Source organism: Crinia signifera, chromosome 9 (assembly GCF_055691185.1).
Source record: "Crinia signifera chromosome 9, ASM5569118v1, whole genome shotgun sequence".
Taxonomy (NCBI): Eukaryota; Metazoa; Chordata; class Amphibia; order Anura; family Myobatrachidae; genus Crinia; species Crinia signifera.
The window spans coordinates 123,052,946-123,069,038 of NC_139225.1; the positions used below are offsets into that span (position 1 = coordinate 123,052,946).

At 43.3% G+C, this 16,093-nt stretch overlaps 9 non-coding genes across 9 annotated transcripts in view; all 9 read right to left on the minus strand.

Moving 5' to 3' along the window:
• Positions 1-13,808: 13,808 nt before the first annotated feature.
• TRNAL-CAA (transfer RNA leucine (anticodon CAA)) lies at positions 13,809-13,917 on the minus strand. The gene is made up of 2 exons: positions 13,880-13,917; positions 13,809-13,854 (listed from the first exon to the last, which is right to left on the minus strand). It is a non-coding gene; the product is annotated as a tRNA-Leu (tRNA).
• Positions 13,918-14,049: 132 nt separating this feature from the next.
• TRNAL-CAA (transfer RNA leucine (anticodon CAA)) lies at positions 14,050-14,158 on the minus strand. Its single transcript has 2 exons — positions 14,121-14,158; positions 14,050-14,095 (listed from the first exon to the last, which is right to left on the minus strand). It is a non-coding gene; the product is annotated as a tRNA-Leu (tRNA).
• A 132-nt stretch (positions 14,159-14,290) lies between these two features.
• Positions 14,291-14,399, minus strand: TRNAL-CAA (transfer RNA leucine (anticodon CAA)). The gene is made up of 2 exons: positions 14,362-14,399; positions 14,291-14,336 (listed from the first exon to the last, which is right to left on the minus strand). It is a non-coding gene; the product is annotated as a tRNA-Leu (tRNA).
• A 157-nt stretch (positions 14,400-14,556) lies between these two features.
• On the minus strand, positions 14,557-14,665 carry TRNAL-CAA (transfer RNA leucine (anticodon CAA)). Its single transcript has 2 exons — positions 14,628-14,665; positions 14,557-14,602 (listed from the first exon to the last, which is right to left on the minus strand). It is a non-coding gene; the product is annotated as a tRNA-Leu (tRNA).
• Positions 14,666-14,822: 157 nt separating this feature from the next.
• Positions 14,823-14,931, minus strand: TRNAM-CAU (transfer RNA methionine (anticodon CAU)). The gene is made up of 2 exons: positions 14,894-14,931; positions 14,823-14,868 (listed from the first exon to the last, which is right to left on the minus strand). It is a non-coding gene; the product is annotated as a tRNA-Met (tRNA).
• A 157-nt stretch (positions 14,932-15,088) lies between these two features.
• Positions 15,089-15,197, minus strand: TRNAL-CAA (transfer RNA leucine (anticodon CAA)). Its single transcript has 2 exons — positions 15,160-15,197; positions 15,089-15,134 (listed from the first exon to the last, which is right to left on the minus strand). It is a non-coding gene; the product is annotated as a tRNA-Leu (tRNA).
• Positions 15,198-15,354: 157 nt separating this feature from the next.
• Positions 15,355-15,463, minus strand: TRNAL-CAA (transfer RNA leucine (anticodon CAA)). Its single transcript has 2 exons — positions 15,426-15,463; positions 15,355-15,400 (listed from the first exon to the last, which is right to left on the minus strand). It is a non-coding gene; the product is annotated as a tRNA-Leu (tRNA).
• A 321-nt stretch (positions 15,464-15,784) lies between these two features.
• On the minus strand, positions 15,785-15,893 carry TRNAL-CAA (transfer RNA leucine (anticodon CAA)). The gene is made up of 2 exons: positions 15,856-15,893; positions 15,785-15,830 (listed from the first exon to the last, which is right to left on the minus strand). It is a non-coding gene; the product is annotated as a tRNA-Leu (tRNA).
• Positions 15,894-16,025: 132 nt separating this feature from the next.
• TRNAL-CAA (transfer RNA leucine (anticodon CAA)) overlaps positions 16,026-16,093 on the minus strand; it is a 109-nt gene continuing 41 nt past the window's right edge. Inside the window, exon 2 of the tRNA in view lies at positions 16,026-16,071. This is a non-coding gene — a tRNA (tRNA-Leu). The remainder of the gene's footprint in view (positions 16,072-16,093) is intronic.

Consider the following 16,093-nt stretch of genomic DNA (forward strand, 5'->3'; position numbering starts at 1 on the left):
CATTTTCCCACAGTGACTCCGATTGCAGACCAGGGCACCATAACAGCCCCCACCGCCTCAGCCGCTCCGTCTGAGAGTAAGTCCTGTCATTTCTTTATTGAGTTTGTGTTTTTTTTTTCTTTCTCTCCTACTGTAATTGTGTCTTTTCTTGGCGTGCCATTGTCCCACGCTGGTAGCGTCGGCCAATGGCAGCCTAGCGCAGCCCTGCGTAGTCAGCGTTGTGTCCATGTCAGGGGGGTGGGGGTGGAGCGTTGCGCCAATGCCTCTGATGCACAAAAGGAGGCAATTGCCACTGGCAGTACTAGTGTACATCCGGTACTGCACTGGCAAATGCCTCCTTTTGAAACAACCACTATCCAGGGCAGCCGTAAGCAGGGAATGCGCAGCGGTACATTACAGTATATGTCCTATCCACTTTGGAGCAGAGTGGATTTTCTAAAGTATAGTATGGCGGGCGCAGCACTTTATAAAATTCAGTCCACGCCTTTTTGTAAACCCAGTAATGAGTACATTAACTTTATTTAAACAGCACACTTTCTCATTTTTCTCATTTTCACACAGTGCCTCCGCTTGAAGACCAGGGCACCCTGCCCTTGATGGCCGCTACTGCCGCCTCAACCCCCACCTCAAGCGACGCCGCTCCTTCTGAGAGTAAGTCCTGTCCTTTCTTTATTGTACTGTACTGTATTTGTGTTTTTTTTTTCTTTCAAACTTGTATCTTTTGTTGGTGTGCCGTTGGGCGACGCTGTCAGCGTCGGCCAACGGCAGCCTAGCGCAGTCAACGTAGTGTCCCCGCTGCAGCCCTGCATAATCAGCATAGTGTCCATGTCAGGGGGGGTGGGGGTGGAGCGTTGCGCCAATGCCTCTGATGCACAACAAAGGAGGCACTTGCCAGTGGCAGTACAAAATCCTGTACTGCACTGGCAAATGCCTCCATTTGAAACAACCACTATCCAGGGCAGCCGTAAGCAGGGAATGCGCAGCGGTACATTATGTGTCCTATCCACTTTGGAGCGGAGTGGATTTTCTAAAGTACAGTATGGCGGGCGCAGCACTTTATAAAATCCAGTCCACGCCTTTTTGTAAAGCCACCCCCGCCCCATTTACAGTAATAAGAGTATGGTAAGTTTATTAACAGTAAACAGCACTTGTTCTAATTTTTGACATTTTCCCACAGTGCCTCCGCTTGAAGACCAGGGCACCCTGCCCTTGCGGGCCGTTACAGCCCCCACCGCCTCAGCCGCTCCGTCTGAGAGTAAGTCCTGTCATTTCTTTATTGTACTGTACTGTACTGTATTTGTGTTTTTTTATTTTTACTTTCAAACTTGTACTGTATCTTTTCTTGGCATGCAGTTGGCCGACGCTGTCAGCATCAGCCAACGGCAGCCTAGCGCAGTTAGCGTAGTTTCCCTGCAGCAGCCCATCGTAGTCATGCAAATTAGCGAGTAACTCTCACACAGTGCAGGTAAACGCCAGATCCCCTGCGCTGGTGGATGGGTAATCATGCGTGTACAATACTGTATTGTACAGGGGCCAATGTGTTTTATTATTTTTTACAGGGCCAGTCCAGAACAGACATCAGTGGCTGACCACCCCTCCTCGTCCTCTTTACCCCTTTGAATACACCAGTCCCTGTGCTTCCATCCGCCATGAAGAAGGTAAGCATTCCTGCGCAAACTGTACAGTATAGTAGGTGTGCGTAGCCCATTTTATTAGGGGGTGCACCATTCCAGGGGCATGTCAATCACTGGACATGTCCATCACCGCCTATTATTACACAAAAAGCCACACACTTTAATGCCCATTAGAGATACTGTAATTACACACACAGTAATGCCAATTCCACATACTGTAATGCCATGCACAGTAATGTCCATTCCACATAATGCCACACACAGTAATGCCCATTCCACATAATGCCACCCAACATACAGTACAGTAATGCCAATTACACATAATGCCACACACCATAATGGCCAACACTCATACTGTAATGCTACACACAGTAATGACCATTTTACATAATGCTACACACCATACTGCCCATGACACATTATGCCAGGGCTTGACCAATGTTTGTAAAACAGGGATAATAGAAAATGTGCGTTCCAATGGTGCACGTCAAAAATTTACACCGTAATGCCGATTACATGTCACACAGCCAATACATACTGTAGTAGACCACATGCCATAATGCCCATTACACGTTATGCCACACACCGTAATGCCCATTGCACTGCAAACTGTGATGCCCTCACTGTGATGCCCATTACATGGTACACCTCACACTTCGTAATGCCTATTACATGTCACACAGACATTACACATTATGCCTCAGACCGTGATGCCCATTCAACATTAAGCCTCATACCGTGATGCCCATTACACATTATGCCACACACCATGATGCCCATCACACATAATGGTACACACAGTAATGGCCATTACACTGAATGCTATACACTATAATGGCCATTACACATTAGGCCACATACTGTATTGCCCATTACACATTATTTGACACACATTATGCCACACACCGTAATGCCCATTACATACTGTACTGTACAGTATTATGCCACACAACTGCGGCTTACCTACAGTGCATTCTCATTGCTAGATGTTACATGCTTGATGCCAGGGATTTATTGCTCGATGCCAGGGATTACATCTTATTGCCCTGGTCTACATGCTCCATTCCAGGTGTCTCATGCTCGTTGCCAGAGGGTGTGAAATGCTAATTGCCAGGGGGGTGGGGTGAACTGCTCATTTCCAGGGGTAACATGCATTTTACCAGGGGTTCCATGCTACCTGAGAAGGGGGTGGTTAAATGCTAATTGACAGTGGAAGTTTCATGCTCATTGCTTGGGGGCACACTGCACACACTTTCGGGAAGCATTAAGCACTCTTCGTATCAGATACCTGCCGGAGCCGCAGCCTTCTTCCTTTTTAAACTGCATTGCCACATGCCAGAGCCACAGCAGCCTCCTTCCCTTTTGAGCTGCTGCCATATGCTGCACGTCATTTTTGTAAAGCCACCCCCGCCCTATTTACAGTAATAAGAGTACGGTAAGTTTATTAACAGTAAACAGCACTTGTTCTCATTTTTGACATTTTCCCACAGTGACTCCAATTGAAGACCAGGGCACCATTACAGCCCCCACCGCCTCAGCCGCTCCGTCTGAGAGTAAGTCCTGTCATTTCTTTATTGAGTTTGTGTTTTTTTTTTTCTTTCTCTCCTACTGTAATTGTGTCTTTTCTTGGCGTGCCATTGGCCCACGCTGGCAGCGTCGGCCAATGGCAGCCTAGCGCAGCCCTGCGTAGTCAGCGTTGTGTCCATGTCAGGGGGGTGGGGGTGGAGCGTTGCGCCAATGCCTCTGATGCACAAAAGGAGGCAATTGCCACTGGCAGTACTAGTGTACATCCGGTACTGCACTGGCAAATGCCTCCTTTTGAAACAACCACTATCCAGGGCAGCCGTAAGCAGGGAATGCGCAGCGGTACATTACAGTATGTGTCCTATCCACTTTGGAGCAGAGTGGATTTTCTAAAGTATAGTATGGCGGGCGCAGCACTTTATAAAATTCAGTCCACGCCTTTTTGTAAAGCCACCCCCGCCCTATTTACAGTAATAAGAGTACGGTAAGTTTATTAACAGTAAACAGCACTTGTTCTCATTTTTGACATTTTCCCAGAGTGACTCCGATTGCAGACCAGGGCACCATAACAGCCCCCACTGCCTCAGCCGCTCCGTCTGAGAGTAAGTCCTGTCATTTCTTTATTGAGTTTGTGTTTTTTTTTTCTTTCTCTCCTAATTGTGTCTTTTCTTGGCGTGCCATTGGCCCACGCTGGTACCCTGCGGGCATTCTACAGGCCCCCCCACCAATTGTTAATGTTGATTTATTATGACCAAAGGACAATAAGTGAAAAGCCTAGGTTACGTATTATGTCCGTAACCAGCGTACCTTTTATACCTACAGTAGGTACGTGCGAACAAATCGTGGCGCAGCGTAGCGTACCTTTATTGTGTATTATACACCAAAGAACCAATACCTTAATAATAGATCCCTTCGCAGTACTCTGTCTCTAATCTGCGAATACACCTTTAAGGACAGTGTCCGTAATATACCTTATCGCTATATGCGAATAACAGACGAGACCACAGTATTAAGGAGATAGAAACTCCGTAAATGATGTATTAAAGTCCCTAATGGACAAAAGGGGGTTACAGGAATAGGAAATAACAGGTATAACAAGTAATACAATAGTCTAACAATGAGTATAATAATCAAGCTCTGCTAGGGGAAGAAAAACAGACACAGGATACAATCAGCCAACAATACACCATTACACGTTATGCCACACACCGTAATGCCCATTGCACTGCAAACTGTGATGCCCTCACTGTGATGCCCATTACATGGTACACCTCACACTTCGTAATGCCTATTACATGTCACACAGACATTACACATTATGCCTCAGACCGTGATGCCCATTCAACATTAAGCCTCACACCGTGATGCCCATTACACATTATGCCACACACCATGATGCCCATCACACATAATGGTACACACAGTAATGGCCATTACACAGAATGCTATACACTATAATGGCCATTACACATTAGGCCACATACTGTATTGCCCATTACACATTATTTGACACACATTATGCCACACACCGTAATGCCCATTACATACTGTACTGTACAGTATTATGCCACACAACTGCGGCTTACCTACAGTGCATTCTCATTGCTAGATGTTACATGCTTGATGCCAGGGATTTATTGCTCGATGCCAGGGATTACATCTTATTGCCCTGGCAGCAGCCTCCTTCCCTTTTGAGCTGCTGCCATATGCTGCATGTCATATCGCACACTTACTGTACTTTACAGTAATAACCATACAGTAACTAGTGTATTACAAGTAATAATAATAATAATAATACTACAGTAATAAAAACTTTATTTTTAAAGCATATTTTCTCATTTTTCCACAGTGCCAAGGGTACAAGAGGACGAGGCAGCCTCCACCCCTCATCCAAATCCACCCATGGATAGAGGTAAAGTACAGTACAGTATACTGTAGTAATAGTAATGCTTACTGTACTGTAAAGTACAGTATTCAACATGTACAGTATTTCTGTTCTAAAACTGTACATTGTTTGTTTGTTTATTTTCACAGAAGAATTAAGAAGAGTGGTGCAAATGCTGCAGGGGATAATCAATCATATTTTCAATTTATTATTACGATTAATATAATTTTTTTTTTTTTTTTAATAAAAAATTTATAACAATCATTACTGTCAGTACGTTTCATTAAAGATGGTTTGCAGTTTGTAATTATTACAGTACAGTCTACTGGGCAGGTGTCAGTACAGTACATCTTTCCAAAACTTCTTTACACAGTACCATACAATTCGAATCATGTGTGGGGACTTCAAATACAGTATAATAAAAAATAAAATAAAAAAAACACAGCACATTAATTTAAACAGGACAAAGTCATACAGTATTTTAGGTACAATAATTTAAAGTACTGTTGGTCACAACAAAGCTTTTTGCAAGGCAGTGGCTGTCCTTTGTTCTCTATCCAAAACACGCTTGATTTTGCTCATTGTAGAGTGGCATGTGGTGGATAAGGGGAGAAGAAAAAAGAATAGCATTAGTACTGAATGGTCACAAGGGTTTCGGGGGGGGGGGGAGACATGTTGGCAGGGGAAGGGGATGGGAGAGAGGGAGAGAGATAATGTACAGTAAGATCATAAACTTACTTTTTTTCCATTTCATTGCCTGTCCTTTGTTCTCTGTCCCAAACACGCTTGATTTTGCTCATGGTAGAGTGGCATGTGGTGGATAAGGGGAGAAGAAAAAAGAATAGCATTAGTACTGAATGGTCACAAGGGTTTCGGGGGGGGGAGACATGTTGGCAGGGGAAGGGGATGGGAGAGAGGGAGAGAGATAATGTACAGTAAGATCATAAACTTACTTTTTTTCCATTTCATTGCCTGTCCTTTGTTCTCTGTCCCAAACACGCTTAATTTTGCTCATAGTAGAGTGGCATGTGGTGGATAAGGGGAGAAGAAAAAAGAATAGCGTTAGTACTGAATGGTCACAAGGATTTCGGGGGGGGGGGGAGACACATGTTGGCAGAAGAAGGGGATGGGAGAGAGGGAGAGAGATACAGTAATGTACAGTAAGATCATAAACTTACTTTTTTTCCATTTCATTGCCTGTCCTTTGTTCTCTGTCCCAAACACGCTTGATTTTGTTTATGGTAGAGTGTCATGGTGGATAATGGGAGAGAAGAATAAAGAATAACGTTAGTACTGAATGGTCACAAGGGTTTCGGGGGGGGGGGGAACATGTTGGCAGGGGAAGGGGATGGGAGAGAGGGAGAGAGATAATGTACAGTAAGATCATAAACGTACTTTTTTTCCATTTCATTGCCTGTCCTTTGTTCTGTGAGTACTGTAGATGCCAGTTTGAAGAGACGCTTCCAGTTGCTGTGCTACAGTAAGCACGTCCAGCGTGTAACTCTGGGCATCCGTAGCAATCCATTTAAAGTGTCCTTTATCTTTGTACAATCAGCCTTTGTAAGCTCAAATTTTCCCATGAGCCGTGTCACTATATCGAGGCGCAGATTTTCTGGGATTGCAAATTTATTACGTTGACCATCAAAATTGACCCGATTGCACCAATTCTTATACAGGTCAAAAGAAACATGCTCTTGGAAAATCTGTTGTGCATAACGGTGCATTTCCATCTTCGCTGCTTCAAAGAGAGTGTTGACACCCTCAGCTGTGATGACTTTGAGTGGCATGTCAGGCAAGGAAATCCCCACAGCGCACAATTCTTTGGGTATGCTTCTAGGTGTTCTTTCATGTAGAGGTGATGTTCTTTGATGTTGAGGTAAGGTTGCGACGATCATATTTCCAGGGGACAATTGGGATGATGCAACCATTACAGTGTCCATGTTGTTAGAGGCTTGGGATGGTGCATTGTGTCTGTCAGCCAACCAGTGAGATGTCAGTGGGGTACTTGTTAAGTTGGTCTGACGTTGTTGTGTATCTGAAGCATTATGTGTGGCAGGCAACCAGTGAGATGACACTGGTGTTGTGTCCATGTTCACCAATTCATTTGGTAAAACAGTTTCTGTGTCCACGCTAGGGCTGGCCAATCGGTTGGATGAAGCTGGTGTCATCTCCAAATCAGAAAAGTGGAAAGATGTGGTTGGTTGGGTCATTTCCAAGTCAAAATCCTCTGTTTCAAATGCATCAGGGCAGTCAAATTGTGATTGTACTGGATTAGATGTTGTGGGTGTAATGGGTGGCCCTGTAGCAGCTTGCCATTGTTTGGCTTGAGCAAGCATGTCATTCAGACCTCCTGACAGCACTTTAATTTGTCCTGTCAGTACATCAATTTCCGCTTTCAGTTCATCCACATGTACAGACAGTCCATTGTTTTGGGTTTCCAGGCGGGTCATCTTGCCCAAAATGTCTCTCACCAGCCCTGTGCAGCTACATTGTGGTGAGTTGTGATCCAGAAAGTTAAGTTTCCTACGGGACGGTGATTGAGATTTTTGTTCAAGAGGTGTAATGTGAAGCTCCAAAGGGTGCAAGTCATTATCTACGGGAACTGACACATCTGTCACTGTGTTAATGTCTTGCTGTGCATCAGTGTTAATGTCTTGCACCAGACAGTCATCGTGCAATTCTCCTCTAGTCGCGAACAAAGACTTGTTCTTGGCCTTGGCATTTTTCCGTAGTTTGACAACAGGAATATTTTCTTTTCCTGCTTTCTTCTTAACGATATTATTTTTAATGTTTGGCACTAATGCAGCCATTCTCTTGGGACATGCAAGTGTAGGTTCTCCAGAATAGAATTTTTTTGTTTTCACCATCTTCAGTAGGCAGTGCACTCTACAATACACAACAATAAGATTCAAGTTAATACAGTACATACAGTACAGTACAGTACATTAGTTACAGTACAATACAGTAGCATACAGTATTGTATTATGGTATTACAGTAGTGAAAATTAGGTACTTGTGACTTATTTGGGCGCCCGATTTTCTTCATCGCACCTAAAAATCGCGTCAAAATGCATCGCATACAATCATACAATTGACCCCATTTTTTATTGTATTCCCACCCTGATGGCTAAATGCCCCCATTGTTAACGCCACCCCACTATCAACGCCAACCCGAAGCGTGGCGAGCGGCGGCGTTACGCGTCCTCCGACCTTTTCATACCCCCACTATCCACGTCGGCGTGGAGTAGATTTTATATAGTGTGGCGAGCGCAGCGAGCCACCGAGGGAGGCCGAAGCGTGGCGAGCCCCGCGAGGGGACCCGGATACCTGTGAAGCCCGCGAGGGGACGCGTATAGCTGTGAAGGTATCCACGTCCGCTCGCCACGCTTCGGGCTCGGTGGCTCGTTGCGCTCGCCACACTATATAAAATCAACTCCACGCCGACGTGGATTGTGGGGGTATGAAAAGGTCGGAGGACGCGTAACGCCGCCGCTCGCCACGCTTCGGGTTGGCGTTGATAGTGGGGTGGCGTTAACAATGGGGGCATTTAGCCATCAGGGTGGGAATACAATTAAAAATGGGGTCTGGGGGGCCATTTCACATATGAAACAGGCATCTGGGTACATCTGTACATACAGTATTAAAATCGCATCAAATCGCATCGCATGCAATACAATAGCATACAATGCAACAGCAATTTTATCTTCAAAGGAATTTCAAGGGAAATCGCATCAAATCGCATGCTTAGGGTACTGGCATACAATTTCAACATTGGCTGCCCAGATACTGTAAGTCACAAGTACCGAAAATTATGTGACCGTACTGCATAGACATGAGCTTTTTTTTTCAATAAAAGGGATGAAGCGATAAACAAAAGTACAGTACGTTAACAGATGGGGCTTAGACAGACAGACTAGGAGGGGTGGAGGCAGGGGCGGGCTGGGCCGGGGGGCAGGGTGCCATCTGCCCCCCAGGCCGCTCTGGCAGGTGTGCTGCGGGCCGCGCCGCCGCGCCCGTTTCTGAGGCCGCATTGCCGTTTGTTTGTTTTTTTCACTGCCGGCGGCCATGTTCCTGTGGTTTTTTAAATGATGTCTGCGGCCACAGGAACATGGCCGCCGGCCTCCACGGCTACGTGGAGGAGGGCTCCGGCCGGCAGCCTGTTCCCTCTTATCCCCAGTGGCAGTCGGCAGACGCTGGGTGCAGTGTGGACGTCATGACGTTGACGCCTCCCACCCACGCGTCTGCACTCAGAGACTGGAGGAAGGCTGGGGCCGCCCGCAGAGCAACTCGTGGGGGCCGCTTCAGGAGGCCGCAGAGAGGGGAACAGAAATTTGTGGAGCCGCAGCAGGACAGGAGGAGCCTGGTCGAGGATAAAACACAGGACAGTAGTAAGTTAACATGATCTAAAACAGTATCTGCTGTGCTGTTTCATGTATATTAATAATAATGCAATGACACCACAGGCTGCTCCACCTGTATAATAATTTGTGTCATGGCATTACTATTAATAATAGTAATGCCATGACACAAATTAGTATACAGGGGGAGCAGCTGTGGTCATGGCATTACTTTTATATTATACAGGTGGAGCACCCTGTGGTGTTATTATTATTGTACAGGGGGAGCAGCCTGTGGTGTCATGGCATTATGCCATGACACCACAGGCTGCTCCCTCTGCATAATAATAATGCCATGACACCACAGGCTGCTCCCCCTGTATCATATAAAAGTAATGCCATGACACCAAAGGCTGCTCCCTCTGTATAATAATAATAATGCAATGACACCACAGGCTGCTCCCCCTGTATAATAATTTGTGTCATGGTATTACTATTGTTATATTATACAGCGGGAGTAGCCTGTGGTGTCATTGCATTATTATTATACAGCAGGAACAGCATGTGGTGTCATTGCATTATTATTATTATACAGAGGGAGCAGCCAGTGGTGTCATGGCATTACTTTTATATTATACAGGGGGAGCCACCTGTGGTTTCATAATTATTATTGTACAGGGGGAGCAGACTGTGGTGTCATGGCATTATGCCATGACACCACAGGCTGCTCCCTCTGTATAATAATAATGCCATGACACCACAGGCTGCTCCCCCTGTATAATATAAAAGTAATGCCATGACACCACATGCTGCTCCCTCTGTATAATAATAATAATAATGCAATGACACCACATGCTGTTCCTGCTGTATAATAATAATGCAATGAATTAATAAAAAATTTAATAAAAAAAAATCAAAAAATAAACTGGTACAGTATTCTGGTTCTCCGGATACGAACACCCACAGCTAGGGGATTTTGTACACAGCTAGGGGATTTTTTACACAAATACAGTATGACTGAGTCTGCGAAATAGTCTATTAATATGCGCAAAAATCCCCCCCACCTGCGAAAAAATACGTTACTGTATTAACAGTATTACACCAACAGTATTTACAGTAGCACAGATTATACGAGAATACCCATAGTAGCAGCCTGCAGTAGCCCACCCTAATAGAGTATTGTCATCGCTAGTCGGGGATCTGCGGCCTATACACACCAGGCAATTTTAACACGTACAATATTCTAAATGGCGCTATCTCACTGCACTGTACTGTATGTGGCATCCATGTTGATCCCTAAAATGGCGGAAAATCACGATACCACGTGATCCTATTGCTGTGACTACTTCAATTACAAGTACAGTATGAGTGGGAAAAAATGCGAAATGATCCGTTATTTACGGTATTACAACAATATTACGGACAATACCCCAATCCAGGATTTATTACACATTATACGGACAATACCCATAGCGGCAGCCTGCAGTAGCCTAATAAAGTATTCTCATCGCTAGTCGGGGAACTCTGGACCATACACACCAGGCAATTTTCAGATGAAAAACGTCTAGTGTGTATGATCCTCAAGAGAATCATGCACTGTTCATTATGGTACTTACTGTATGGTACAGTACCTGAAGCAGAAGTGCAGTAAGTGGGAGGGAAAGTTGATCCTGCCCTCGCAAATGTAGCGGGGGATCTGCGTCCCATACACACCAGGCAATTTTAACACATTGTACAATACTGTATTCCAAATGGCGCTACTGTATTTCTACTGCACTGTGCAGCCATCTCGATTCCCAACATGGCTGAAAATCACGATACTGTATCACATGTGCTCCTATTACTGACTGAGCCTGCGAAACAGTCCGTAAACATGAGAAAAACAGCGGTCCCCTCGTTTGAGGAAAAAATACGTGTTTTACGGAATTACACCAATGGTATTACGGAGAGAACTAGTATTTAGCAGCCTACAGTAGCCCACCCTAATAGAGTACTGTCATCGCTAGTCGGGGATCTGCGGCCCATACACACCAGGCAATTTTAACACATTGTACAATATTCTCAATGGCGCTATCTCTACTGCACTGCACTGAACGTGTAAGCCATCAAAAATCACGATATCACTACTCGATACAGTATACAGTAAGTCTGCGAAACAGACTCTAGTATTTACGGACAATACCCATAGCGGCAGCCTGCAGTATCTGAATTCAGTATACACAGCAGGCGATTGTATACAGTATTCTGCACCGGGTGCATTTGAACAGTAGGGAAAGAAGGGAAACATCTTCATTTAGGGAAGGGTGGGAACCGAGCGCTTCCGCGCAGGGACCGTTTTGTAGTGCTGCTTACTGTATACTGTAATGCAGCAATCAGTCAAATATACAAATGACTGTACTACTGTATAGTGTACTTACTGCTCCAGCGAGAAGATACAGTACTCTTCTTGCGGAAGGAAGGCAGTATGATGGTAACGCTTGGTAGAACAGGAACGCAGCAACAACTTGACTTTGGATTCAGCAGAATGAATAGTCCAGGTGTACAGGTACAATCTCGTGCTTGTATACAGGCAAGAGATGAAGAGACGATCCGTAGCAATTCTACACGGTTAGATGCAGAAAAACAAACTGGATAGTTTGACAATTTTAGTATCTGTAGCTGAATTTATGCTGGCAGAGACAAAGGAAATCCTTCATGAAGCTGATAGGTGCATTTGAATTATGTACAATTACCAGCGAAACAAAAAGGCAGACTGCAATTAACATATGACTGCAATCAACATCTTATTGTCTGAGGTGTCGGTCTGTGTCTGAGTTTGGAGAAATCTATTGTTGCGGAAAAAAAACGTTCTCTGTAGCGCAGTACAGTATGTACAGTATGGGTATTAACTATCGTGTACATGGATACCTGCCATTGTGAATTTTTGTTTGTGGAAAAGTCAGAAAGAATTTGATAAGCACCAACTACTGTAACTACAGTACCTGTATTGGTTTAAAAAAAAAAAAAGAACGTTTAAAAAATAAAAATATAATGTAACCAACTGAGGATCGAACTACTGATACTGAGATAGTGAAGCCGTGCCTCTACCCGCTAGGCCACTATTGCCTGTGATTTTACTGCTGGCAGATGGTTAGCATGGCTTCTGCACCAATCAAATACAGTTCATGACCATCCAGTACGTCACTGCGGCTGCGAATAAAAGAAAATAACTCTGTCCGTAAAGTAAGGACAAAATCCGTAGTGTAAAGTATGATACTGTAGGTCCTCAAATAATGTTTTAAGTAGTCATCCAGCAATAGCAAAGGTTAGCATGGCTTCTGTACCAATTACATAAATGACCGTACGTAGCTGCTTCTGCGAATAAATACTGTACGAACTGTCCGTAAACTAAGGACAAAATCCGTAGTGAAAAGTGGCTGGTTAGCAAAGGTTAGCGAATTTTATCCCGAAACACGGTCCTCAAGGCAAGGAGTTTTACCTGAAAAGCTAAATCTATTTTGCGAAAAAAACCGTTCTCTGTAGCGCAGTATGTACAGTATGGGTATTAACTATCGTGTACATGGAGGCCTGCCATTGTGAATTTTTGTTTGTGGAAAAGTCCGAAAGAATTTTATAAGCACCAACTACTGTAACTACAGTACCTGTATTGGTTTTAAAAAAAAAAAGAATGTTTAAAAAATAAAAATATATTGTAACCAACTGAGGATCGAACTACTGATACAGGGAAGCCGTGCCTCTACACGTTAGGCCACTGTTGCCTCTGAATATAGTGATAGCAGATGGTGAGTATGGCTTCTGCACCAATCACATACAGTTCATGAACATACAGTACGTCACTGCGGCTGCGAATAAAATAAAATAACTCTGTCCGTAAAGTAAGGACAAAATCCGTAGTGTAAAGTATGATACTGTAGGTCCTCAAATAATGTTTTAAGTAGTCATCCAGCAATAGCAAAGGTTAGCATGGCTTCTGTACCAATTACATAAATGACCGTACGTAGCTGCTTCTGCGAGTAAATACAAACACTCTGTCCGTAAAGTAAGGACAAAATCCGTAGTGAAAAGTCGTGGCGGCCACTGTTTTGTAGAAGAGATTTTTACGCATGCGCTGTACTGTTTGGGAAAAGTGACATCTGGTGGTCAATGAGTGTAAGTGCAGGTTACATTTACAAGATTACGTTACGTTATAACGCGATCTATAACGGGACTATAGCGCAAGGAGCAGGGGCGATCCAGGCGCGATTTGCATGGCGCACTTTATGCGCAACGCAGCCACGATGTACTTGGGCATAACTGTATGCCATTTTGGATTATGATTCTTTCTTTTAATAAGAAAAATACCGAAAGTGCATTTATCGGTATCAATCATACGTATTATAAGACTAATCGAAATTTGAATATAGTTGCTATTGAAACAATAAAAAGCTTTGTCAGAAGTGGGATTTGAACCCACGCCTCTTTACAGAGACCAGAAAGCCCTTTAACAGGAAGAACGGATTCTTGAGTCTGGCGCCTTAGACCGCTCGGCCATCCTGACAAGTACATTGTGGATTATGATTCTTTCTTTTAATAAAAAATATACTGAAAGTGCATTTATCGGTATCAATCATACGTATTATAAGACTGATCGAAATTCGAATGTAGTTGCTATTGAAACAATAAAAAGCTTTGTCAGAAGTGGGATTTGAACCCACGTCTCTTTACAGAGACCAGAAAGCCCTTTAACAGGAAGAACGGATTCTTGAGTCTGGCGCCTTAGACCGCTCGGCCATCCTGACAAGTACATTGTGGATTATGATTCTTTCTTTTAATAAAAAAACTACTGAAAGTGCATTTAACGGTATCATCCATACGTATTATAAGACTAATCGAAATTTGAATGTAGTTGCTATCGAAACAATAAAATGCTTTGTCAGAAGTGGGATTTGAACCCACGCCTCTTTACAGAGACCAGAAAGCCCTTTAACAGGAAGAACGGATTCTTGAGTCTGGCGCCTTAGACCGCTCGGCCATCCTGACAAGTACATGTTCATGGCTGAAAATGTATGCCATTTTGGATTATGATTCTTTCTTTTAATAAAAAAACTACTGAAAGTGCATTTATCGGTATCAATCATACGTATTATAAGACTAATCGAAATTTGAATATAGTTGCTATTGAAACAATAAAAAGCTTTGTCAGAAGTGGGATTTGAACCCACGCCTCTTTACAGAGACCAGAAAGCCCTTTAACAGGAAGAACGGATTCTTGAGTCTGGCGCCTTAGACCGCTCGGCCATCCTGACAAGTACATGGTCATGGCTGAAAATGTATGCCATTTTGGATTATGATTCTTTCTTTTAAAAAGAAAAATACTGAAAGTGCATTTATCGGTATCAATCATACTTATTATAAGACTAATCTAAATTTGAATATAGTTGCTATTGAAACAATAAAAAGCTTTGTCAGAAGTGGGATTTGAACCCACGCCTCGGAACAGAGACCAGAAAGCCCTTTAACAGGAAGATCGGATTCATGAGTCTGGCGCCTTAGACCGCTCGGCCATCCTGACAAGTACATGGTAATGGCTGAAAATGTATGCCATTTTGGATTATGATTCTTTCTTTTAATAAGAAAAATACTGAAAGTGCATTTATCGGTATCAATTATACGTATTATAAGACTAATCGAAATTCGAATGTAGTTGCTATTGAAACAATAAAAAGATTTGTCAGAAGTGGGATTTGAACCCACGCCTCTTTACAGAGACCAGAAAGCCCTTTAACAGGAAGAACGGATTCTTGAGTCTGGCGCCTTAGACCGCTCGGCCATCCTGACAAGTACATGGTCATGGCAGAAAATGTATGCCATTTTGGATTATGATTCTTTCTTTTAATAAGAAAAATACTGAAAGTGCATTTATCGGTATCAATCATACGTATTATAAGACTAATCGAAATTTGAATGTAGTTGCTATTGAAACAATAAAAAGCTTTGTCAGAAGTGGGATTTGAACCCACGCCTCTTTACAGAGACCAGAAAGCCCTTTAACAGGAAGAACGGATTCTTGAGTCTGGCGCCTTAGACCGCTCGGCCATCCTGAGAAGTAGATGAGTGTGACTGAAAATGTATGCCATTTTGGATTATGATTCTTTCTTTTAATAAAAAAAATAATGAAAGGTTGGGGTTGGTGTGTTGATGGGATAACTTTATTCCTCTGATCTTCCACAGTTTCTACTGAATACATTTCTTTAATTTATTAAGCTGCATGTTGCTTTGAAATAAATGTGGTCAAGATATCTATGTCGAAAACAAGAACAAATAAAACACAAAGAACTACTAACTGCATTTATCGGTATCAGTCATACGTATTATAAGACTAATTGGCAGTTGAATGTAGTTGCTATTGAAACAATAAAAAGCTTTGTCATAAGTGGGATTTGAACCCACGCCTCTTTACAGAGACCAGAAAGCCCTTTAACAGGAAGAACGGATTCTTGAGTCTGGCGCCTTAGACCGCTCGGCCATCCTGACAAGTACATTGTGGATTATGATTCTTTCTTTTAATAAAAAATATACTGAAAGTGCATTTATCGGTATCAATCATACGTATTATAAGACTGATCGAAATTCGAATGTAGTTGCTATTGAAACAATAAAAAGCTTTGTCAGAAGTGGGATTTGAACCCACGTCTCTTTACAGAGACCAGAAAGCCCTTTAACAGGAAGAACGG